The sequence below is a fragment of the Hemicordylus capensis genome, chromosome 3 (assembly GCF_027244095.1).
Source record: "Hemicordylus capensis ecotype Gifberg chromosome 3, rHemCap1.1.pri, whole genome shotgun sequence".
NCBI classification, from domain to species: Eukaryota; Metazoa; Chordata; class Lepidosauria; order Squamata; family Cordylidae; genus Hemicordylus; species Hemicordylus capensis.
The window spans coordinates 262,640,894-262,667,658 of NC_069659.1; the positions used below are offsets into that span (position 1 = coordinate 262,640,894).

The window sequence follows — 26,765 nt, forward strand, 5'->3', positions numbered from 1 at the left end:
CACAGCAATCCTGTAATATTGGGGCAAAGAGATGGTGAATGGCTCAACACCAAGCAATGAGATTCATGAGTGAGCCACAATCCTACAAGTCCTAGCCCAACATTCTCACCACTACCCCACATGTAGTCATGCAGGCAACATAGCAATGAATACAATAAATATTATTTTCAAGGTTCCAGGACCTGTAATTCTATTATACTTAGGCAAAGAAAATAAGAAGACATCATATGAATACCACCTAGGGAACGTAGCTGAAGAATGAACTTCCAGAAATGTACTTTGCTCCCACATCCACAACCTTAAGAATGACACAAATGGTTTGGGTAAAAGGGCCACAACTTTATTTAAATCAAATTGGCAAACTGAAAGTGGGGTGAACTCCGCCCCCCAACAGGCAGGCCTCACAGAGGCTGGGTCCAGACTTGAGAGTCCTTTCCTGAGCAAAGCCTGGCACAGGCAACACACCCTGACTCAAGGATGGAAGCAGTGTCACCTCCTTCATCTCCATCATTGACAACCCAAAGGGTCAGGGCACTTCTAGGGCTTCACACACTCCAAGCCATGCAGTCCTTATGGTTTGTGAAGCGCTGAAGTAGGTACCATGGTGAATCACGATCCCCGAGTCGCACAGCCTTTGAGGAAAGATTGACCATCTTACTAATTGCCCAGGGGTGCTCACCAAACTCAAAACCAACTAAACCTCCACCCAGCCAGCCCTGTGCCTGCCCTGTTGTGACCTAACTAACTAAAACAATGATTAAACAGAACGGAGTAGGCAAAAAGACCCCCACCAAAGGCCAATCAGTCGAGGTCCAAAAATTCCTACTCGGCCCCCAAAAGGACAACCAGCATAGCCTGCTCTGTTCCTAGGGACAGAAGAGGGGAAGCCAAAAGGAGACAAACTGAAGAGAGGAGGTGCGGCAAATGCAACAGCTCAAAGATTCACGCCTCCTAATGAGCCTAGCCCAATGAGGGCAGCTTTTGCAGCTGTCAGATGAAGGGGTGGGATAAAGACCCATCCCCCAGCATGAGGCTGCTGGATGGGGCATTCTTGAGTCAATTACTCTAGTTTCTAAAAATATTTATTTGTTATTACTAAAGATTTTATATACCATTTTAAAAAAAACAGCCATCAAAGTGGTTTACATAGCAAAAAGTATAAGAAAATGGTTCCCAGTCCGAATAGGGCTCAGAGTGTAGAAAAAAAGAAACAAAAAAGCTCACCAAAAGAAGAAAGAAACCAGCAACAGTCACTGGAGAGACAAAAGAAGTACAAAAGCAAAGAACATTCAGGCCTAAACTACATGTGATAATAAAAACTTTGCATTCCGTTTCCCTTCTGTAATGTCTAGTAGTACTTACACTTGCTGTAAGATCACCGAAGTCCACTTTATCCTGTCCTCTTGCTACATAATTGGCTACTGCTGGCAGGAAATGTGATGTCACAACAAAGTTAAACATTGCTAGAAATTATACAGTGTAGTTAAATGCACACTTACACAGCTGTATGTGGACTTAGTGAAATGCATAGCTGGGCCTAAATGAGAGAATAATTCATTATTATGATTCCCATGCTGAATTTCTCACAACCAGAGAAGGTGCTAATAAATCAATTAGAATGTGTACCATGTAATTTAACTAGGAAATGTGTGGCTCCATAATACGAATACGAATGGTAATGGAAGAAATAGAAATACCAGGTGATATTCTGGCTAAATTTAATACAGGATGTCCCACTTAAATTGACAAGTTTGGCATGCCATGATGTCAGCCACCATGTTTAAAAAGCATTTGGTCTATATGAGATTTTGGTTATACCCAACATTGCACCTGAGTTAAACACAAGTGCAAAACACCTGTGTGAGCATTTGTGTTGCCTCCAGAGTTTCTGCCATCCACACCCTGACCTCTACCCCCTCCCTCATCCTACTATTTTAATCTTCACTCTCTCCTGAGCACACTTTTCCAGTTCTAGTGTGGGCTTTTTGTATGACCAAAAATGATGAAACTCATTTGTGATCAGCCTAATCAACCTCAGGGTTAAACTATACATGCAAGAAGGATGCCATTATCAATCCTGTGTTTGAGAGTTCATTTTAATTATAAATATTATTAATAAATAAATATTAATGTGGGGGGGGGGCATTGATATGGATTGGGACTATGCTTTAATTCTTACCCTCTACTGGGGACTAAATCCAGATCGGTTTCATCATGCCCACCCCACAAGTCTTCTATTTTCCCCGGGAGCATAGGTACCAATGATGCCAGTAGGAGCTCTGTTTCCCAGGGCCAATAGCAGGCAAGGGGAAGACAATTCGGGTCAGAACCATGGCAAGGGAAGAGTTGAAGCCTTCAGACTGGAACATCATACCATGGTTCCAATCTTAATCATGGCCTCTCCTCATGGTTATTTACCATTAAAAACCCAGCATGGAAGTGCATAATTATTATGCACTTCTTGTAATGTGTAGCTTGATCCTAAGGCTCCACACTTTCTTGGGAGAACATCCCACTGAGATCAGTAGAAAGGACTTCCAAGCCAAAATGGATAGGATCAGTCTGTAAATCTCCAGAAGCACATTGTATTCACCTGCTGCCCAGTCCTTTCCTCCCCCACCCCACCCCACCCCACCCCACCTCCATCTCTGCACAACTATTGCATTTTGAAATGATGTCACAACCCGTAAGACCCTATTGTAGAGCAGAAGAGCTCCAGTTGGACTTTGATGAACTGGAAGATTCACTGGTTGATGCTACTCCCCAGAAAGTATGGAAAGCCACCTAAAGTAAAGGTAAAGTGTGCCATCAAGTCGATTTCAATTCCTGGCGACCAGAACCCTGTGGTTTTCTTTGGTAGAATACATGAGGAGTTTACCATTGCCACCTCCTGCACAGTATGAGATGATGCCTTTCAGCATCTTCCTATATCGCTGCTGCCCGATGTAGGTGTTTCAGTGGGGATTCGAACTAGCAACCTTCTGCTTGTTAGTCAAGATTTCCTCACTGCACACTTAAGGTATCTGGAAAGCCACCTACTGGCTCACTATTACGGCAATGCCTTCTAGCAATGGAGAATGAAGCTATAACTTTATATTTCTGGCTTTTGTTGGTTGAAGCCAGATCCTTGAAGTTATTTTAACACATAGATGGCCAAGCTGCATTTAATACATTGCAGAGAATTTTTTTTATATGTTCAGTGAATATCCAGAATGTAATTGGGGGGAAAAATAGAAAGAAGAGAAAAGAAAAGAGGACTGCTTGTTTGCTGCTTGATCCAAGAATGATTAAAGGTAGAAGTTTTTCAGGCATTACTGACAGAAAAGGGTATAGTTAAAGCTGCTTTAAAAAGAGAGGCTTCATAAAGGGCCAGTACTCAAACTACTATTAAAAGCATCATGCTTGTTAAAACCTGTAAAAAGGCAGGAAATCAGTGAGTGAAATGCAGCTTCTTCACCAATTACTGAAAGGAGTGTACACCTTAAAGCACTCTTTGAATTGTGTCATACCAGCCTCTCTTTTCTGCTCTCTCTTCAGCTTCTGATAGTCTTTTCCTCTCTCTCCCTCGCTCTCTGTCTTGTGCCAGGCCATTCATTGGGTACATTAGTGGGGGGGGGGGCAGTTTACAATGCTACACCAAGTTCACTTCTCACTTGTTGTTAGCAACCCATTTACAGCTGAATGACTGTGAGCAGAGACAGCTCAAAATGACTTTCTCTGCCTCTTCACTAGCCCACTTGTTTTTGTCATTTCTTTCTTTTTCAAACCCAAAGGAAATAATTGATCAACTGAACGCCCCGCCACCTTCAAGGCAAATGCATATCATCCACCTGGTTAAAATTCCTCCTCTTTCTTTCTATTTGCCATCTCCCTATATCTAGGGTTGGTGGGTGGTAGGTTGTTGTTTTTTCCCCCTTCCTCCAGAGCTGTTTAAACAATACTTCATCAAATGCAGCCTGAAGCAAATAAAAAGCACAGTAGGGTAAATAAAAAGTAAAAAATAAAAAAAATTGTAGGCTGGAGGGTAAGTACTTTTATTCCTGTACTTTCATCGCCTGGGGAATTATTATTCCATTGCTGGTTTCACAGGAGGGGGAGCGGGGAAGGAGAGCTACCGAGTTATTCACAAAATGGATTGCTGCTCTCGTCGCTTTTCACTCTTATGGCTTCTCAAGAGTCCACTGATTACAACAAAGTGTGGCCATCTATTCTGTCTTATTGACAAAGGTCCTTAATTACTGCTGCAGCAGTAATACCTGCTATTAAATTCTGCTAAACAGAGACTGCAAATTAGCCGTGGATCTCGGTAACCTTTTGTGTGTAATTATAGGCAGTAGGCTTGACGTCAGGGCTGTAGAACTGACCCTAGCCATAGCAATAGGAAACCTTTGTTTATCACCTGCAGTGGAGGCCAAAATGTGAAATGAAAAGCTTTCCACCAGCCAAAGGCCTTCAGAAGGCCTGGGAAAGCAACAGGCATTAAAAACAAATCCTGTTCTATATTTAAAACCATCTTCGTCAACAACTGTTTAAACTCACAGCACATTAACCTAGGGCACTGTTCTGCTGCGCAAGCCATGCTAAAGTTTAAAATGCCCCCAAATTAGGTTGCCTTATTTGAGGCATTCTATATTTTATGAAGGCCTTTAACCTGCGTTTAAGAGCAATTCAATGCAATTGCTAGCTACAAAGAGCTTCCACTATCTAAAAAAAGTAATGTTAGCTTTTGGCATTACTTTGTATATGCAATTTTGCCATAGAATGCAATCAACTTTGAATTTTCCCAAGTCCCAAGCTTCTCCCAAGTTCTGGATCCATTGTACACCATTTGCATGCCAATATACAAGTAGCACCTTGGATCAAGATATATCATCATTCCACTATAGCAGGGCTGCTCAACTTTGGCCCTCCTGCAGATGTTGGCCTACAATTCCCATAATCCCTGGCTACTAGCCACTGTAGCTGGGGATTATGGGAGTTGTAGTTCAAAAACAGCTGGGGACCTAAGTTGCACTATAGTCTAAGCTGCACTATAGTCTACATCAAGGCTGCACAACTTTGGCCCTCCAGCTGTTTTTGGATGACAACTTCCATCATCCCAGGCCACAGTGGCCAATAGTCAGAGATGACAGGAGTTGTCGTTCAACAACAGCTGGAGGGCCAAAACTGTGCAGCTCTGGTCTAGATGGACTTTGGATCAGTACTGGCACTGTATCATCCTCACAGCTTAATTTAAACACACACAGGCACAAAGGAATGAATAAAATGGATTGGTTTTGGACACAGTGTTAAGGTGCTTGCCATGAGCATAGAATCTTGGGCTAGGTCTTAAAACAAAGCACAATTAAATGTAGTGTTGTATTCCATCTAGTACTCTTTTGTGTTTTGTTGTTCAGACTTTTGTCCCAGTGTGGATCCTGTAGAGAGTGTGTGGGGGTGGAGTAAAATAGAAAAGGGAGGGAAAGGAGAAGGAGAAAAATGGAGTTGTTTCTAAATAAAGCCGTAGTTAAACCAGCATAAGATTTCTTTGTGTTTAAAAGGGAAGCAGTTATAAAACATTTGGCAATGAGGATGGGATCACTTACTTACAGGATGACATTTTAGTGCATGTCAAGACCATTGATGAGCATGATGCTAAACTGACAGAATTCTAAAGAAAACCCTGACAACACGGACTTACTCTCTCTGCAGACAAATGTCAGTTTTGCAACCACTCGGTGGTATACTTGGGACACACGATGAGGCTCTTCACACAATTAGTGTGAAGAGTCGTAAGAGGGTTTGCAGGGAGAGCAGGTTTGACCCGCTCTCCCTGCAGATGATCACTGGACTGTTGCTGGGTGGGCAGATCGCCCACCCAGATGAGCGGCGGCTGCACTTGGGCACTCCTGAACCCAGCCGCGGATCATCCAGCAGCTCTGGAGTTCAGGCGAGGGGAAGTGCTGCCACACTGCACCCCACCCCACCCCACCCCAGAGCCCCAGTTATGCACTGTGTGAGTGCGCAGTGCATTCTTGGGGTCCCCCCCTCCCCGAGTGTGTCCACCACAGCTGCAAGCAGCCATGGCAGGCACATGAAAAAAAATGGGGTTAGCGGAGCACTTGCTCCGCTAACTTTTTTAAAGGGGGGCATTTAGGCAGGCATTCCACCGGGAGCCACACAGCTCCTGTTGTTGCACATGAGCAGCAGAAAGCAGGCTGGACTTCCTTAGCCTGGTTTCTGCTGCTCGTGAGAATTACCTCAACATCTCAGACTGGCATACACTCCAAATTAGACTTGGTGAAAGCTATGTGGGAAGCATCAGAGGCACACAACAAGGATGTACTTTGATCATTTTTAGGACTCAGTGGAGGTCTTCTCATGATCAGTCGGAAGAGCTCCGTGGAGGTCTGTGGGAAGAGCGGGTTTGACTCACCTTGCCCACCCAGGTGATCGGCTGTGCTCTTGGCAGCTCCGGGGATCAGGGTAATGTGATGCGGCGCCGTGTGTCACCCCCACCCACCGGAGCTCCAATAATCCGCCGCACAAGTGTGTGGTGCATTATGGGGATCCCCTCCCCACTCAAGCGTGTCAGCCACGGCTGCAAGCAGCCACAGATGAAACACATTTACAAAAATGAGGTTAAGGGAGCGAATACTCCCTTAACCTCATTTAAGAGGGTGGTTACTTAGGCAGGTTTGCCGCTGTGTAGCCACCGGGCTTGGGCCCAATCCTGGCCATTCACACGAGCATGCAAAACCGGGCTGGGCTCCCTTAGTCCGGTTTTGCATACTCATGTGAATAGCCTCACTGAGTATTACTCTAAATTAGTTAGACAATTTGCTTCCAAAGTTGCTCCATTGCATTTTTTTTTTTAAGAATGTCACATTTAACCAGGATACATCCTGCAAGGCTAGTTTTGAGACTAACAAATCAGCCATTTCTGAATGCCCTGCTCTCACTTCTTTTGACACCAATAGACACATTATTGTAACCACTGATGCTTCTGAATATGGCTTTCTGCTGTCTTAGCATAGCAAAAAGGGGACAGGGAAGTTACATTTGACTTTGCTTCCAGGGTGCTTACTCCATCAGAGAGGATGTATTCTCTCATTGAAAAAGAAGCTCTAGCATGTTTCTGGGTGGTGAGGCACTTCAGGACTTCCTTGTGGGACAGAAAATTCACTTTACAGTCAGACCATAAACCCCATCTGCTTTGTTTACTACTTGGGGATCAACTCAAGAAACTCCAAGAATAACCAAATTGATCACCAGACTTATGGACTTTGATTTGCAGGTGGGATATCTGCCAGGTCTGCGGAATACAATTGCAAATTGTTTATCTCAATTTCCACTTTCAGGCCAAGAGAAGATCACAAAAGAAGAAGATAAAGGCATAGTAATTGTGCAAATAGTTTCATCCACCCATGGAGTGGTCACATCTTCTGAATGGAAAGCAGCCCTCAGTGCTGATCAAGTGCTTACTTCACCATACACAACTAATGGATAACCATACAAAAACAAGTGCCTGGACATCTTCAACCAAACATGAATGTAGTGAGTGAGCTCTCCCTTCTCAGTGAGCTGGTGGTGAGGACTGATCATTTGGTGGTGCTTTCCTTCTTACAAGCAAAAGTGACCAAAATTGCCCACAAAGGTCACCTGGGCATGAGCCTGACTAAAAGAAAAGTCAGAGAATGTTTCTGGTGGCCTGGTATGGAGAAACACATTGAAAATATAATCCGGCACTGTATGGTTTGTACTGTATGTGACAAATCGAAGAAGACTTTTTCCACCCCCAGTAGAGTATGCCAATGGTGCCTGGGGAAAACTTGTTCTGGATATAATGGGGCCTTTTGATAACCAACCTGCAAACCAAAGATTTGTTATAGTGATGGTGCATTACTATTCCAGGTGGCTGGAAGTTTCATGTGCTGACAACATTACTACAAACAAGGTGATCCAGTTCATGGGACACAACTTACCTTTTTGAAATGGAGCAATACTTGCATAACCATGGGATAAAACACAAGACTATTTATTTGTATCATCCTCAAGGGAATGGCTTAGTGGAAAGAATGTACAGGTTAGTGAAGGAAGGTTTACAACTGGCTACTATGCAACAACAACCCTGGAAGGAGGCAATCTGTGAAACATGGGGGCGATTCCCACGACCAACAAAAATCAGGCTAGGAGAGCCTAGCCCTATTTTTGTTGGTCGTAAGAACCACCGGGCTCGCAGCCCAGTAACCTGCTCGAGAACTGCTGCTAAAAAGCAGGTTTGCGGAGCGAGTGCTCCAGCAAATGTGCTTTTTAGGCTCATGAGTAGCCACGGCGCGGCTTCGTGCCACGCCTACTCACAAGGAGAACCCTGACCGGGAGGGGAAAAGCCGCCTCCCAGCTCGGGGGTCTCCCCAGTATGCCCTGCGCGAGCGCGCAGGGCATACTGGGGCTTGCGGGGGCCACGGGGGCCCCACTCCCCCCACCCCCGCCGGCTCCGTCACGGAGCCGGCCATTGTGTGGGTGGCCGATCTGGCCGCCCATGGCTCCCTGCTCGCTCATGAGCGGGGAGAGCGGGCTTAGCCCACTCTTCCCACTCACCGGTAAAAACTGGGTCTCACTGATCGTGAGACCCGGTCCTCTATTTGCTCGTCAAACTACTGCTCATTCTGTTACAGGAAAATCACCATTTGAATTGCTGAGAGGAAACAAATGGCAACAACTGATAGGGCTTTCTGTGCCATCTCACCTTGCAGATGCAGAGATTCATGGTCAGGTAAGGGAGAAGCAACAAAAATATAAATTGTATGTGGATCGGAAATAGGGTGTGAAACAGTGAACATTTCAGGTGGGGGACTTTGTTCGAGAACAATTACTTTATAAAGTGAAAGGCGATGTTCCCCATATTCTGAAACGAAATAATCAAAATCTGAGGAGATTTTGTCATATTAGATGATGGAAAGAAATGGAACAGTCTGAGACTTCCCAGAATAAGACAAGAGGGAAGGGAGTCTGATCTCAAGAGAGGAACAGAAAAAGTATTTGATCTTGCCTCCTTCCTTAGTAGATCACCATTTGCTCTATCTAATCCAAAGCCTCACACAGACACGTCCCTTAAGGAAAGGTGTAGCCTTCAAGGACACCTCACAAACCCTGTCCTTGTTGGAAGTTAAAGGACTTTGCGCTGTCTCTTGTCTCAGACAGTGGGGGACAGACTAGTGAGTCAGAGGGCTAGAGGGTTAAGACATTGGTCATCCCTTCTCTACTGCTCTGACACTATCCCTTTGGATATGTTAATCTCAGAGACTAACTTCCTTCCAGCCACTTCCTCCTTCCTCTCTCTCTTCCCTACCTGCCCTTCTACCTTGCAACATGGCAAGCTCCTCTCCCTGCACCATGTGTGCAGAGAAGATGCAGAATCCATCTGCATCCATCTAGATAGATAGATTAGAGATCCTAACTCCTCACTTTCCTATCTAGAATGGAGTTCTCTAATAAATACCACTTATATTGATTTGAAACTATGAATTGGCTCCAAGTTACTTTACTCTCAGCATACACACATGCCTAAGTAAATTCCACTGTGTTGTGCCTCTGTGCACTCTGCTATAATGAAAAAGAGATTCTCTTACCACAGAGAATTTCCAACAGTCCTGATGCTGAAGGGAGTCAAACAGGGATGCATCCTGGCCTCACTTCTTTTCAGTTTCTACATCAATGATATTGTGAACCACCTTAATAACCCAGATTTCCATGCCCCCAAGCTGGCTGAAAGAAGCATTTCCACTCTGCTCTATACTGATGATGCCTCTATCCTCTTAAGAACCCCTATAGGCCTCAGAAGGGCATTGGCGGTGCTAACTCAGTATTGCAAGAGTGATCAACTTGAAATTAATTTCCAAAAAATTTAAGTCATGCATGTGAGAACAACCTCAGGAAGTTCAAAAATGAGGGTGAGAATTCAGCTAAACCCAGGATGCATGATGCTTGAATCCCAGCTAGAAACTGGTAATGAAAAAATGAAGATAATCTTCTGTGTGGGCCAAAACAAAAAACAAAAAACCATCCCTCAAAAGAAATATCAGAGGGGACAGTCATCCACACAGTCTGTTACCAGGTGCCTGGACCATTTCACCAACTGAGAACATCCCCCCCCCCCCCCGTTTTCTTATTTGGTGGTGTGCTGGAGAGTCCCATTTGCTTTGTTGTGCTTAATATATCAATTTATTTGACTGAAGGCAACAGAAATCTAGTGGCTAGATTTGGCTGGAACCAGAGCTTAAATTGAGCCAGGACTCAAAAAGGCTAGGCACCAAAAGCTGTTTTCAGTGCCAGAGCTCAGATATGGAATGTGTGGGAGGGGTGCAGAGAAGTAGACCTTTTTTTTCTACAAGTTATTGCTGTGCCATGAAGAATTTCACCAGCCTAATTCCTACATGTCAACGCCATTCGTAATTTGACAGTACAAGGAATATAGGATGTTTAGATGGTGGGTCTCAGGCTCTGTTCTGGTACGACTGCCTTAGTGGTCCACAATACTGCTGTGATCTGCATGCTCAGTGGTCATCCCGCAATTAAAGCAACAGGAGCAGGGCTAGCAAAGGAAGATGGAAACCCCAGTTTAATTAAATGAAAATTTTCTGACGGAACTGCTCAAGAGATCTGATCTGTTTAATTATACTACAAACAAGCATGTTCCATTACTTTTAAAAACTAGATTATACTGAACCTCCCTCTATCAGCACCAAGGCTGTCTGAATCAGGGGCTAGTGCAAAGAAGAGAAGACTCAGAGGCTTCTATCACTGAGGCACTGGTCATCATCTATTCATATGGTAAAGGACAGCCTGAACGGACAGTCCACCTTGTCTTCTACCATTCAAACTTGCCACACAGTGTCGGCATCCTCAACTATGTGTCAGCATCCTCAACTATGCTAAAATATATCCCAATAGAATAATTATAATCATATTATTAAAAATGATTTTTATTTTTATTTATTTATTATTTTATTTTTATTTTATGAGTCCCAAAATAAAATGTTATATTTGAATGGGGGAGGGAGATATTAAATCTGCCTTAATATCTCTATTGCTTCTCTTTTGATTGTAATTTTTTCTAGCAGTGACTTTCTTCATTAGGTCTAAACTCAGAGTGCCACAAAACAGCAATCGTGCTTTTGTTCCTTTCTGGTACATCTTTAAGAAAATGTTCCATATTCCAAAAGCAATCTAAACCTCATTATGTTGGGAAGTTGCTATAGTAACATTCACTCATTTAGCTTGCTATGAACTATGTTTAGCCTAACTAGGTATATTTATAGTTACTTACAATATTCAACACTGTTAGAAGGAGTTTCAGTACACAGGCAGATGTTTTGACTACTGAAATTATTAGAGGGTCCACTCTTCTCCTAACCCACTTATCTATCCCTGATTATTTCATGTTGCTGAAGGATGAGAATCCAGCCAAATTATATTGGCTGTCATCTGCTAATGAAGCACTTATGGAAGGTTGTTGTGCTAACACCAAGCATCCGCTAGCTACTCACGCAAAGTCTAGCGCTTGTGTTCCAGATTAGTCTCGGGCTACAGCAAGGGTGCTTGGTGTTGCACGGCCATGCACAACTACAAAATGATTAAGTTCATTTATTTTAAGTGGAACTTCTGTGCAATTGCACAGATCCTTGGGTTTTTTAGTGTAACTATGAGAACTCGCTAACTGAACAAAGATGCAGCTTTTTAAAGTGGTGATTCTCTTTATTGAAGGGGATCACAATTGGCCCTGTCCATCCCCAGCACAGCATCCCTCCAGTGGCTGTTACTGGTGGCTTCCTTATGTTTCTTTTTTAGATTGTGAGCCCTTTGGGGACAGGGAGCCATTTGATTTACTTATACTGTATCTATGTAAACTGCTTTGGGAACTTTTGTTGAAAAGTGATATATAAATATTTGTTGTATCCGTATTCATAAGTTCTTGCACTAATGCATCTTTGCTCATCATGCAAATTCTTCATTAGTCAGGAAGGCTGTTCTCATGGGCAGTCTTGCCCAGGCTAGGGCAGCCTAGAGTGGGAAATGCTGCTCATGTGGAGTGCCAGGATGGCTCTCAATCCTGGTGTTCCCACGCAGCCTAACCCTACCCTGAAGCCTGGGTTCTAGCCAAGGTTAAGGGCACGAGCATGCCCTTAACCCAGCAGCTGGGGTTGTGTGACTGCTCAGGCTGCATGCAGCCTGAGGAGGCACAGAGACTGGTGCCTAGAGCATCTGTCTCATGAGGGAAATCCCCCAATCCACCATGCTCATCAGTGCCGGCAGCAGCGTGGATCATGTGGGCACATGAATAGCACACTTGAAGAGGAGGACAGCAGTCATCTGGGGGGAAGGTCAGTTTCAAACAGCCTTCCCTCCACCTGCCCGTGGGGTTGTGTGAATAGTCTTAAGGTTAAGGGTGCGAGTGTGCCCTTAACCCAACTGCTGGGGTTATGTGTCGCCTTGGGTTCCATGCAGCCTGAGGAGACACAGAGATGGGTGCCTAGAGCACCCATCTCATGGGGAATCCCCCAATGCACTTCATTCATTGCATGGTGCATTGCGGGATTCCCGGAGGCCAAGACGCATTTTCCTGGCTACCAGAGATCTGTGCTGCTAGCAGCAGTGTGGATCATATGGCTGCACAATAGTGTGCCCAAAGAGGAGGACAGCAGTTGCCTAGTGGCAAGGTAAGCTTGGAACAGCCTTTTCCCCACCCGCCCACAGTGTTGTGTGAATAAGCTTAGAACGTCAGCCACTGAAAGTAATAAAAATCTTCAGTTACCTCAACCAATAGCACTGATCAATCTGCTTGGTGATGTAATAAATCTCCCAGGTAAAAGCTAAATATCATGTATGCTGGAGCATGCCCGCCTCATAAGTTAGATTAATGACATTTGGCTCTTCTTTTTTTAAAAAGCCTATAATATGGGTGTGTGGGTGTGTGCATGTGTGTGTGTAATTCTTTACAAAAACAATTTCCATAGCTGGTCCTGGGGGTGGAACCATAACTCAGTGACGGGACACATGTGTTACATGCAGGGATGCCAGTTACGAGCATCTCCAGATAGGGCTGGAGGGGAAAACTCATCTGAAATTCTGGAGAACCATTCCCATTTGGAATATACAATGCTGCTTTGGGTGGGGATATGGTCTGATCTAAGGCATTTTCATATGGGGTATGTGTGTGCATGTGCGCATGGTGGTCAATATAATCAGAATTGTGAAAAGGCAAGTAAACCAAAGTAATTATAATCAGTCATTGATAACACCAGTGGAATGTGGAAACCCACAAAGCATTAGCCTTATTCAGATATTGAGGCTCTTCTCATGATTAGTGAGAAGAGCCTGGATGGGGTTTGCGGGGAGAGCGGGCTAAGAACTGGCCACCCACACAACTGCCGGCTCCGTTAAGGAGCCAACTGGGGCTGGTGGAGTGCGTGGCCCCCGGAAGCTCCAGCATGCCCTGTGTGAGCGTGCAGGGCATGCTGGCGAGACCCCCAAACTGGGAGGCTGCTTTTCAGCCTCCCAGTCAGGGGTCTACTCGTGAGTTGCTGCACTGCAGAGCTGTGCTGCGGCAACTCACAATCGGAAAGCCTGGGTTAGTGGAGCACTTGCTCCGCTAACCTGGGCTTAGGGGAGGGCTACTTAAGTGGGTAACCTGCTTAAGAACCACCGGGCTCTCAGCCGAGCCCGGTGGTTCTCATGATGGTAGAAAATTAGGCTAGCGGAGGCTAGCCCGATGTTCTACCATCATGTGAATAGCCTCATTATGTCATACATGCATCCAGATTTTTGTACACATGTACATGTTTTTGCATGAATGACTGTACATGCATTTATCTTTAAAGTGAGCCTAGGTACTGGCCCACTTAAATATATGGTACAGATAAGAAATGTATTATTGTTCATGCATTGAGCATAATGTGTGAATGGGTGTGCATACATAGGTCTGCAATGCATACACTGTACAGGGAGGGAGCTGTAAGGGAGCTTAGCCCACTTTCCAGTGGTCTTGGGAACCACTGGGCTCGCAGGCAAGCTCGGTGCTCCCAAAGTGGCTAGCCCACATAAAGCACCCTCCCCTTAAATGAGGTTAATGGAGCAAGTGCTCCAATTAACCTCATTTCGTTGCTCGTGTGCCACTGCTTGTGTGGGGCATCCTAGAACTTCCGTGATGGAGCCAGAAGATGTATCTAGGACTGCTGAGAGACAAACAATGAGTGTCGTGGTGGTGATATTGTATAAGGTCAGGACTATCTTATCTTCAGTCTTCCAGACCTCTAGAACTGAGAAACAAAGTTCATTCACACAACCCTGTAAGCAGGGTGGGGAAAGCTGGTGGGAAGGGGGGAGGTAGGATCACACCTACCTTGGCCATTGGCCAGGGGGAGGTTGAAGAAGGGGCAAGGGTGGGCGGAATTCAAGGAGGGATTTTCAAAGATATTTAAAGAGGCAGCAGCCACCATTCTGCCTTTTCTGTCTCGTGGGAGAAGAAAGAGCTTTGCTTTGCTTTGCTTTGCTTTGCTGCCTATTGTTCTGCCTTGCCAGCCTGCCTTGCTTGCCAGTGCCACCCAGCCTGTCAGTGCCTCTGCCAGCTTGGTGTGGATTCTCAGCTGCATTCTTTGCTTTTTTGTAAAGAAATAGAGAATTCTAGAGAAGAAAAGAGAATTCCATCTGATTCTTTTTTCACCCCTTCCTGAGGCAGAGAGAATCACTGCCTGCCTGTAACAGCCACCAGCCCCAGAGTGCCTGCGGCCACTGGCCACCTGACCAGCCAGCCACCACCCCAGATTTTCAATGTTTTTGCCCCAGCCCCCCCCCTCTAAAGACCGAAGAAGATTGAAGAAGAAAGAGTAGACTTTCAGAAACCAGACCACAGAAGGGGAATACTGGTTGCAACGTGGGTTAAGCCTTAGACTGAGTGAGTACCCATTTTTTTCACACACACACACCATACACACACACACGTCTCTGGAATTGTGTATTCTTGGGGGTTTTTTTCCTGTTTGGAGAGAGGTTTTGGGTAGGGATGTGTACGAATTGATTTTTTCATTTCAATTTGTACCCAAATCAAAACACCCCCAATTTGTTTTGGGTCCAAATCTGACCCTCCCCAAATCACCGCAGATTCAATTTGTACCCAAATTTTCTGAATCCAAATCAATTTGGATAAAAAAGGGTCTTGGGGCCAAAAGAGTAGGGGCAGTGGTAGTGCCCAATGGGTGGAAGCTACCACCCAAATTTCAAAGAAGTTGGGCAAATTTTTAAAGAATTTTTGAAGTTTGCGCATCTTTAAGATTTTTCCCCATAGAGAACAATGGGGATTTCTGCAGCCTTAGTTAGAACTCCCCAAGGGGGTGGCACCAGGGTGGCCCAGGGCAGGTTGTGGTGGGTGGTAGTGCCCAACGGGTGCAAAGAAGCTACCACCCAGATTTCAAAGAAATTGGGGAAAGGGCTGATTTTTAAAGGATTTCTGAATTTGGCATGACTTTGGGGCAGATTAAGGGCAGAAATGGGGTTTGGGGGGCAGAAGAATGGGTTGGGTGGTAGTGCCCCCATGGGTGCCTGCTACCATCCAGATTTCAAAGAAACTGGGCAAAGGGCTGATTTTTAAAGAATTTGTGAAGTTTGCTCACCTTCAAGCTTTCCCCCCATAGGGAATAATGGGGGCATCATCAGCCCCATAACTCCACTTGGGGGGCACGAGGGTGGTCCAGAGCGAGTGGTGGTGTAGTGCACATAGGGTGCCAATCACCCCCATACCCACAAGCCCATGGGGCACTGGGTTTTGTTGTTTCTGAGGTGTTCTGAGTGTAGATTCTCTGGTAGCAAATGAGAGTGGATTCATTGTTTGTCATTGAAAATTTGGGTACAAATTGAATCTGAAGTGATTCAGGGGGGTCAGATTCAGATCCAAGACAAATCGGGCATGTTTCGATTCAGGTACAAATTGAAACAAAAAAATCAATTTGTACAAATCGCTAAAATATACCAGTTACCAGATTGGTAACTGGCTGAAGGACAGGAAACAGGGTAGGAATAAATGGACAGTTTTCACAATGGAGGGAAGTATGAAGTGGGGTCCCCCAGGGATCTGCACTCAGACCAGTCCTCTTTAACTTGTTCATAAATGATCTAGAAGTTGGGATAAGCAGCGAAGTGGCCAGATTTGTAGATGACACGAAATTATTTAGGGTGGTGAAATCCAAAACTGATTGTGAGGAGCTCCAAAAGGATCTCTCCAAACTGGGGGAGTTGGCGACAAATTGGCAAATGTGGTTCAGTGTAAGCTGGTGTAAAGTGATGAAGTGTAAAGTTTGTACTGAGGCAAAAAAAACCACCCCAACTTCATATATACACTGGTGGGGTCTGAGCTGTCAGTGACTGACCAGGAGAGAGATCTTGGGGTTGTGGTGGACAATTAATTGAAAGTGTTGACTCAGTGCATGACAGCTGTGAAAAAAGCCAATTCCAGTGCTAGAGAACATTAGGAAGGGGACTGAAAATAAAAATGCTAATACTGTATTATAATGCCCTCCTACAAATTTGTGGGGTGGCCACATTTGGAGTACTGCATACACTTATGGTCACCGTATTTTAAGAAGGACATTGTACAACTGGAAAAGGTAAAGAAGAGGGAAACCAAGATGATCAGGAGTGTGGAACACCTTCCGCTTGAGGCAAGGCTATGGCATCTGAGGCTCTTTAGTTTGAAAAAGAGACAACTATGGGCAGACATTATAGAAGTGTATAAAATTATACATGGAGTAGAGAGAGTGGAACTTGAGAAATTTTTCTCCCTCTCTCACAACATTAGAACCTGGGATCATCTCATGAAACTGAAGGCCAGGAAATTTAGAATCCACAAAAGTATGTACTTTTTCACACAGCACATAATTAATCTATGGAATTCTAATCTCTGCCACGGGAGATGGTGATGGCCACTAGCTTGGATGGCTTTAAAAGGAGCTTAAATGGAGCACAAGTCTATCAATGTCTACTAGTCTGATGGCTATAGGCCATCTCCAGTCTCAGAGGCAAGATGTCTCAAGATGCCTGCAGGGGAGGAACATAAGGAGAGAGGATATGCCATCAACTCTTGCCTGTGGGCTTTTCAGAGGCACCTGGTGGGCCACTCTGTGAATCAGGATGCTGGACTAGATAGGGCTTGGGCCTGATCCAGCAGGGCTGTTCTTATGTTATATTAGATTGCAGTTGGGAGCTCACATGTTTGAATATTTCTCTACATTATGACAACCCTGCAATGTAATGTGGTCCATTGCTAATATCCCTATATTGCAGGTTGAGGTAGGGCTTACATTTATGCTGTGGTTTGATTTCCACATTGTAGACAGGAGCTGCTAGATAGTAACTTTCAATAACTCTTTAATAAAGGCTTTAGGAACTATCATCTACTTGATCTTTATTGGAGAAATATATTATCATAGATATAGATCTTCAGTGTGATAAACACAAATTATAATAAGTTATCGCAATACAGAAAGAAAGCAGAACAATACATCATAGAATATGCTAGTATTGCAAGTGTACTCATCTAACAACAGTGCCCATGTGTCTGCCACCTGAAATCATCACACTGTCAATCAGGAGAGAGACTGTACAGCAAAACTCAACTTCACAAAACTACAGTGCTTACATATGTAGTCTCCCATTCAAATGCAAACCAGAGCAGACTCTGCTTTGCAACGGGGACAATTCCTGCTCACTACCACAAGAGGAGCTCTCCTCCTCAAGGAGCATTCAGATAAATTCAACAGCTGTTGGCTTTTGACTCAAAGACCCCTTACCATGCTAACTTTCTGGAGCCGGAGGGAATCCTTTCCCAAGAATGTTAGGATGCAATGGAAGTCCATGGTGGGCCTCCACTTCTCATCCCAACCTCTCCTCACTGTATTCCTGTTCCAGTAAATGACTGCATAAACCTTTTGCACCATTAAAGATTTTTTTCCAACCTCATAGCTATTTCTGTCCCACACAGGGCATGGAGCTAGTACACGCAGACAAAGAGCCCTTTCTCATGAGCAGTGAGAAAGAGCTACCCAGTTTGTGGGGAGAATGCCCGAAAGCACTTACCTCCCTGCAGACAATTGTTCTGCTGTCCCTGGGCGGGCAGATCGCCTGCCCAGATGAGCACTGGCTGCTGCCGGTAGCTCCAAGGGCCAGGGTGCCGGGATGTGCTGCCCTACGCTTCCACGCCACCAGAGCTCCAATCATGCACCGTGCGAGTGGTCCATGGGGATCCCCTCTCCCTGAGTTTGCCAGCCACGGCTGCTTGACACACATTTAAAAAAACAGGGTTAGGAGAGCAGTCACTCCCCTAACCCTATTTCGAAGGGTGGCTCTGTAGGTGGGTTTGCTGCCATGGTGCTACCGGGATCGGGCTTGATCCCGGCCGCTCATACACGCATGCAAAACCAGGCTGGGCTCTCTTAGCCAGGTTTTGCACACCCATGTGTATAGCCTCAAAGTTTCACCTAACCTCTGAACCTATGCTTCATGGGGGGTCCATGCAAACCATGCAAATGTCCCTGAAGCCTAAATCCACTAACCCAATGCAAATTTTATGTTCTCCATGGAGAGCAAACTCATGGTGTGGCAGTGGGATCATGCTCACTGGACATGCCTCTGGGCCTCCATAGATTAAACACTTTTCTGGAGAAGGCAATGACACCTATAGGGAGTGTTTCTCTATGGATCCCCCATATGGATCCTTTATGGGGGCACTGCCTTCTGCAGACAAGTGCTGAATGTAGAGGCCTAGTACATTAAAATAACAACAACAACAACAATTTGTTAGCCACCCCATAACAAATTATTCTCTGGGAGACTCACAACAATACAACAATAAAAAACACCCAATTAAAACACATAACATGAAACAAACAAATTATTGCACAAAAAAAGAAAATACAAAATACACTTCAAAACATTTTAGAACTTTTTTTTAAAAAGCAATTTTTAAAAGCATGAGTGAACAGAAAGGTATCTAAGCATGAGTGAACAGACCTGATGTCTCAAAGAACAAAGTTACAATGTCAGGTGATTTTCACTTGGGAGGCTGTTCCACAGATGGGATGCCACCACCGAAAAGGCCCTCTCACTAGTAGCCCCCTCCTGCCACGTCTCATTTAGCAGGAACACTCATAGCAGAGCCTCTGAAGAAGATCTTAAGGTCTGAGTTGGGACATATGAGGCAAGGTGCTCTCAGGTGCATAGCAAGCGAGCATGTTGGTGTGGCGAAACCTTCACACATTCACTGTTCATGTCAAGAATAAGTCTGTAGATAGCAACTGCTCCTTCTTCCTTCCTATGGCTAGAACCCTGTGCCCCACCCCACCCCATGCAAACCAGTGTGTGCAAGCTGGAGCTAATTAATATGGATCAAGATTTTGATTTTTGTTCTGTATCAGATAATTAATACAGCAACCATGGCATTCCAGAAACTGAGGGTAGACTCCTCTTAATTTCTCTCTCTCTAAAATTTAATAGCACTTTATATAACCCTCTTTTAATTTAAGGTTTTGATTACTGCTGCTTCCCCATTTGAAGGGTGAATAGTATAAGTGTCAACCTAGCAAATAACTGCTGGTTTCGTACTTGATTAGGAGTTATCCATAATAAATATGCATGCTGTAAACTGAAAACATACAGAAGATTTCCCTAAAATTAGAAATGGTTTTCAATAGATCTCTCCTTTTTAAACTAAGAATTCAAAGGGTTGTTTGTTTGATGATCCTATCCACTGAAAAAATCTCTCATTTTCAATGAATCTCTGCTAATTTAGAATCTGGTATGCTTTAGCATGTTTTAACATCCTTTAGCATCTTTTAGCACACTTTTAGCATCTTCACATGCATTCTTTAGTAGTGTTTCCCCAAGGGGAGAGATACTGTTCTGCTGGACTTGAGAAACCGCAACCTGAGGATATGTTCAGCAAAATTTATGGCATACACTTTAAGAATATTCAACATGCATTTGCAGCAGAGGATTCTTTTTCCCCCTCTCCTGTTAGTTCAAAAAGCACTGAGGTCCCAACAGACCCTGTAAAAATATGCCGCACTCCACAGCTCAAAGGGCAACATGAGCATTTCTAAATTGCTTGCCTATCAAAATCATATTTGGAATTGTGTATCCTAAGTAGATGTGGAAATTTACATTACAAAAAAAGGCAGCATGACATCAAGAAAGAGTTACTATAACTGTTCCGAAACAGCTCAATGTGGCAAAGAGGCCTCCAAGGATCCTTTCAGTGCCCTGAGGATTCTGTTTCTGAAATGGCGGTGATATGAAGGCAGAAAGCCTCTAATTAAATATTTAAATTGCCATAACCATATATATAGCTATGGATGGCTGTATAAAGACAAAGGAACTTTCAGGGACTTCCTTGGCAATTCAGTTCTGTCTTGCAGCGTTAGACATTCAGATACGTTATGAAAGTTATATATTTATATATTTTTTAAAGGAGAGTCAAAATTTCATACTGTCTTGAGTGCAATAAGCATCGGGCTTGAATAGCATTACTGTGCTAAAATATGAAAGCACAACACATTTTCTGATTACATCAGGATTTTCTATTTGCCAGTTTAATCCTCCTGAATTCAGCTGTTGCCCATTCATCCCTTTTCCATCATCTTTAGCTAATCTGTCAACCATTTTTGACAGCCAAACCAATTTTCCGTTTGCTCAGGACTTCGCCACAAGCAGCGTATGCCACTAATAAGATTTTCATTTGGAATGATGCCATGTTGGCCATATTTTCTATTGTATATAAATACTGAGATTTAATGGCTTCAGGTTTTGTTTAATGTTAGCTTCAACAAACTTTAAAAAAAAAAGGAGGTTCTCAAATCCAAGCCCCATAGTGAAATGCAGTAGTGACAGCTATTTGCAAGGTTAATGTTGTGGAAAACAACATCCATCTTTGAAACAGTTTAATTAGCCCCATCTAGCTGACCTCGCCACATAATGTTGTCAAATGTGACATGCATCAGATTATTGGGAATATGGAGATCAATAAATATGCAACACCAGCGCTTAGAACGCTCCTGGCATCATAGCCATACAAATGCCATCAAACATTCCAAAGAGTAGCTGTCATCTGTCAAATGTACTAGCAAATAGACAGGCTTAAGGGGGAACCTATCAGTAAAAATAAAATATATGCGTAAGAATGAATTAGATGTGGAGTACAAAGTAAAGGTCCTGATGCATTAAGGTTACAGACGAAGGGGAAAAACCTCAGATAAATACTGTAAAATAATGACTGGTTTGCCATTCTTTTGTGAAAATGAATCACAATCAAAGAGTGTTTTAGTGAATCTGTTTTATTTAGATGCATTCTCTTTTACATCTGTCTCTGTGGCCCAAAAAAAGACCCTGACCCAGTTACAGTCCCACATGGAAGTCAAATTAAAGGTTACCATGCCCGCATGTAGACCATGAGGTCATTCACACAATCAAAAAACTTGTTCTACCTGGGATTGGGAGCTGTGTGTGCTCCCAATTTTTGGTAGTGTGGAAGCAAGGTAAGAGGAAAACCTGGGTAGAAATGACCATGTGGAAGCAAGGTAAGAGGAAAAGCTACCCAGGTTTTTCTCCTACCTTGCTTTTGATTATGTGAATCACCTCTATATCACACAGTGAGGCTATTCCCATGATCACTGGGAAGCGGGCTAAGCTCCCTTAGCCCACTTCCCAGTGATCATGGGAACTACCAGGCTCTCAAGTGAACCCGGTGCTCCTAAGGCAGCTAGCCCGCCTAATTCCCCCTCCACTAACAGAGAAAGCGCTCCGTTAGCCTCATGTTTTTGCTTGTGTGTCACCACGCAGTGCATGGTAACATACAAATAGACACCCAACCAGGAGGCTGCAGCCAAACTCCCGGGCTTGGGGGTCTCTCCAGGCAGTCATGTGGCCGCCCCAGGGCTGCTCCTTGATTGTCTGCAGGGAGAGCGGGCTAAGCTAAGCCTGCTCTCCCCGCAGACCCAACAGAAGCTATTCTCATGGATCATGAGAAGAGCTTCATTCATTCACACAATCATTTAGTTTTTGATTGTGTGGATGACCTCTATATCTAGTTAAATGAATACATGCAACAAAACCCTGCCATCCCCTTGTGTTGGTGTCAGCACATTGATGCAGGGGGCATGGCTGAGCATAGCCGCAATGCCCATTGCTTGCCCCTCTCACAGTCAGCGAATGGCAAGCACACAGCCAGTAAAAGAACTGCTCAGACTGGAAGAGGTGTGAGTGACAGGCAATGCAACCATTCTCCAATGCTGGCCATGTCCCCAGCATCAACATGCTGACACCTGCACAAGAGCCATGATTGGGTCAAAACCTGGAAGTGACCATTGCCCTACCAGTGTCTAGGGATGTGAGAGCAGGGTCAAGGTCGAGCTGGCTCACACTTGAACTGGCCCGGCTCAAAGGCGTTCCCTCAAGATGGAAAGGGCCCAGTTCAGCCCAAGGTTGAGCCGAACCTGCCGGGCCAGTCTGGGGCCAGTTCAGATTTTTTTTAAATGGCAGACTTACCACTATTGCAGGGCTTGGGGGGGCGGGTGCTGCCCTGGCCACAGGGAGATCTCCTGAGGCCTCCCCCCCCCACATCTGAAATGGTCCATTTTGGGCCTCTGTGTGCTGACAGTGGCCATTTGGGAGGTCGCCACTCATGCACACTCGCCATCTGCATCACTCTGAGTGACTCTAGTGTGCACAGAACTGGACCAGACCTGGTTCAGTTTGAGTCCAGTTCTACTCAAACCAAACCAGGTTTTCCAGTTTTGTGCACATCCCTACCAGTGTCATAAGCCCTGCCCTCACCAGCAAGTCAAAATCTGACCAGTATGAGACTGAGCCAGCACTGGGCTAGGCTTCCTGCCCTGGAGAAGCGGACCCATGCCAGATCCAGTCTCCACCCCCAGTCATAGTCTAGAGCTTGTAGGAAGCCCAGACGGTTCCTCTGAGGAGGCAGGACCAGAATCCAGTCTGGTCTCAGCTCCCAACACCAGACTGGAGCTGGTGGGAGCTCTAAAGACAGAGTCCCCTGTGACAGTGTCCAAGGAGCCTGGACCTTCCCTGGTGACATCCTCAGAATCTGAGTTCCCAGAGGAACCAGCCCCTCCTCCTAAATCGCCCCCACCAATATCCATGTAAACACCAGCAGCAGACAATACAGGAATAATAGGAGAGGAGCAGGAGTGCTAGACTTCAAGCAGGGAGGCTGCCCCTTTAAATTAGCTGTTCACTCAGCAGGCAAGCAGAGCTTAGCAGGGTTAGAGTGGGCTCAGGAGTATTTCAGGGCTCAGTCTGCCTCTACCTGCAGTTGGGTCAACATGTCCCATTGTTCTGTCCATGGTGCTGCCTAACTTGCCTGAACCTACCCTTTCCTTACCTCACCACCTAAACCTCACCTTGCCTTGTTGCCTGAACTGTGCCCTGCTGCTTTACTTGACCACCAAACGCAGAGGACCCTGTAGGACAGGACAGGACAGGACAACCAGCCAGTTCATATGCTGGCTGAGTACATGCCTTGGAAAGGCAAGGGGGCTCCAGGTTGAACCCTAGACCATGACAGTCCAGAGACATCCCCCCCCCCCGCTCCATGGTGGCTATGCCACTCATGAGTATCATGGTGGACACAAACTCAGGTTTCCCTAGTCCTCGTCCAATACTCTTAACTACTATATCACACTGACTCTTGATCACTTTCTAACCCTATTCACAAATTATGTTCAACACTCATACAATCTGTGTATAGTGTACACAGGTATAGATCTGTGCACAGATACAAGTTTTCAAATGTGATGTTCAACACAGATACAGCAGTACAGGTCCTATGTCTTACTTTCAGTGGATGCAGAAGCTTAGGAGAATTTCAGGTGGACAGCATGAGAACTGAGCTTGGGCAAGTTTGCACAACATGCCCACTGGGAGCACACGTTGTCGATTCCCTACATTCTACCAATGTTTTCACAGCCTACTGCCCTGTCAGCAGTTGTCTGAATTTGCCCACTGAAAAGCAGGCTTTAACCCAAGGTGTTGGGCAGAGGGCCAAGGATTCCTTTTTAAAGAATGTGTTCCTTTTTGGAATGAATGGAACCTGATCCAAATGGGACCCATTTGGGTTCGATACCATTGACTATAGTATCCTCATGGATAGCCTGGGGGAGTTGGAGATAGGGGGCACTACTTTGCAGTGGTTCTGCTCCTGTCATGCCCCTACCATCAGATAGTGAAGCGGAGGAGGAAGCTGGCAACCCTTCAACAGAGCAACAGGAGGAGAGCTCACCTGTCGAGCTGCAGGAAGAAACTGAAGCAGACCAAGTTGAAGGGTTGTCAGAAGCTGCACAGGAGAAGGGGGGTGCAGAGCCAAGCTCCGAGCTGGAGAATGTACAAACATTAACACCCCAACAACGGAGATATGAATGGCACATGCGACAGCTGGAAACACTCAGACGAGCAAGCGGCTACTTAGCAGGCAAGATAGAAACTAAATCATTGACAGCCGAGTGGAGAAGGAACCCAATTAGTCAAAGCACTATAAATCAGGCCAGCAGGGAGTGAACGGTGCTGATAGCAACAAATCTCTTTGAGCCTGCTACAGCCAAGCCTGCAACTGAAAAAACCCTGCTTTGTGTAGCTTCTAGAGACCCAGGTTTTTCCTGCTAAACAGGCCAAGTCCTAATAGCTGCCCTAGCTGCAGTGCCTCCCCCAGGAACACCTTGCACTTCTTTGGCTCTGGAACTGTGCTATCTGGTGAGCATACTGAGTTGCGGAGGAGACTGTATGAACCTGATACTTTCAGTAAAGTATTCTCTTGTGTTTTCCTTGCAGACTGGGGAGGACACCGAGGAGCTGCCTACAACCCTGCCTGAGACCTCCACAAAGATGTTGGACAGACGGACCGGAGAGGATGCCAACGAACCCCCCGTGGCCCTGACAGAAACCAGACGTGGCCTTGACATGGAAACCAGATGGACAGGCTCCTGACAGCTCCTATCTCTCGGGTAGATTCCAGGTGGTGGAGCTTGGTGACAGTTGCTCCTCAAAATGGGAGCTGCTATATGGAGTCTCTCAGGGCTCCATTCTGTCATCTTCAGGAAATGGCACTCATTCTCTAAATGCCTGCCTACAGGCAGTAATGGGCTGGATGAGGGATAACAAAATGAAGCTGAATCCAAGCAAGACAGAGGTGCTCATTGTGAGGGCTCAGAATCTGAGGGGTGAGTTAGATCTTCCTGTGCTGGATGGGGTTATACTCCCCTAGAAGAAGCAGGTGCGCAGCTTGAGAGTACTCCTGGACCCAGGCCTCACCCAGGTATCTCAGGTGGAGGCCATGGCCAGGAGTGTTTTCTATCAGCTTCGGCTGATTCGACAGCTGTGCCCATTCCTTGAAGAGGATGACCTCAAAACAGTGGTGCATCAGCTGGTAACCTCCCAGCTTGACTATTGCAATGCACTCTACTTGGGGTTGCCTTTGTACATAGTCCGGAAACTTCAGTTAGTTCAGAATGCGGCAGCCAGATTGGCCTTTGGGGCAACCTGGAGAGACCATATTATGCCTGTTTTGAAACAGTTACACTGGCTGCTGATATGTTTCTGGGCAAAATACAAAGTGCTGGTTATTACCTTTAAAGCCCTGAATGGCTTGGGTCCGAGATATCTTAGAGAGCGCCTTCTTTTACATGATCCCCACTGCACGTTAAGGTCATCTGAGGAGGTCCGTCTTCAGTTACCACCGGTTCATTTGGTGGTGACTCAGAGGCTGGCCTTCTCTGTAGCTGCTCCCGGGCTGTGGAATGCACTCCCAGCAGAAATCTGTAATTTGAGTTCATTACTGTCTTTCAGGAGAGCCCTTAAAACCTATCTGTTTGGCCTGGCCTTCCAGGGTTACCTGTTAACTGTTTTAAATTCTTTTAAATGCTTGCCCTGGTTTTCCAGGGTTTTTAGCTGTTTAAATGTTTAATTATTTTTATTCTGTTTTTATAGTTTTGATTTTAATTGCTAACTGGTTTTAATTGTTTTTAACCTGTTGTAAACTGCCCTGAGCCATTTGGGAAGTGGGTATAAATATTGAATAAATGAATGAATGAATGAATGAATGAATGAATAAGCCAGGGGACAAAAAAAAGTGTGTGTATAAATGGGGATCTATTTTCAGAACCTCCATTTATATACAGCATAGGTGGTATAATAAGCGGTATATAAATATTTGTTGTATTTTGTATTGTATTATATACATTTGGGATATTTTTCAAAAGGCTACAGGAATTGGTGGAATAGCTACAGAAATATGGCAGGAAACAGAAGAAGAATCAGTCAAGGCTGTAACCAAACTATGCCAGTAAATTTGGAGAACTTCACAATGGCCAACAAATTGGAAGAGGTTAATCTACATATCCATACCAAAGAAAGGAGACAAACAGATTGCACAAACCATCGCACAATATCCTTAATTACACATGCTAGCAAAATAATGCTCAGGATCATCCAATGCAGATTAGAGCCTTACGTGGAAAGGGAAATGCCAGATGTTCAAGCTGGTTTCAGAAAAGGCCAAGGAACAAGACACAGCATTGCTGATGCTTGCTGGATAACTGAGAAAGCCAAAGAATGCCTAAAATAAGACAGTATGTGCTTTATTGACTACAAAAAAGCCTTTGATCATGTTGACCATGTCAAGTTGTGGAATATCCTTAGGAAAATGGGTGTCCCAGAATATCTCATTGTTC

The 26,765-nt window shown here is 45.0% G+C and overlaps 1 long non-coding RNA gene across 1 annotated transcript in view; it reads right to left on the reverse strand.

The window, feature by feature from the left end:
- Positions 1–398: 398 nt before the first annotated feature.
- LOC128352296 (uncharacterized) overlaps positions 399–26,765 on the reverse strand; it is a 34,182-nt gene continuing 7,815 nt past the window's right edge. The window contains exons 4-5 of the long non-coding RNA XR_008320308.1: positions 1,363–1,421; positions 399–632 (exon numbers count right to left, since the gene is read on the reverse strand). This is a non-coding gene — a long non-coding RNA (uncharacterized LOC128352296). The remainder of the gene's footprint in view (positions 633–1,362; positions 1,422–26,765) is intronic.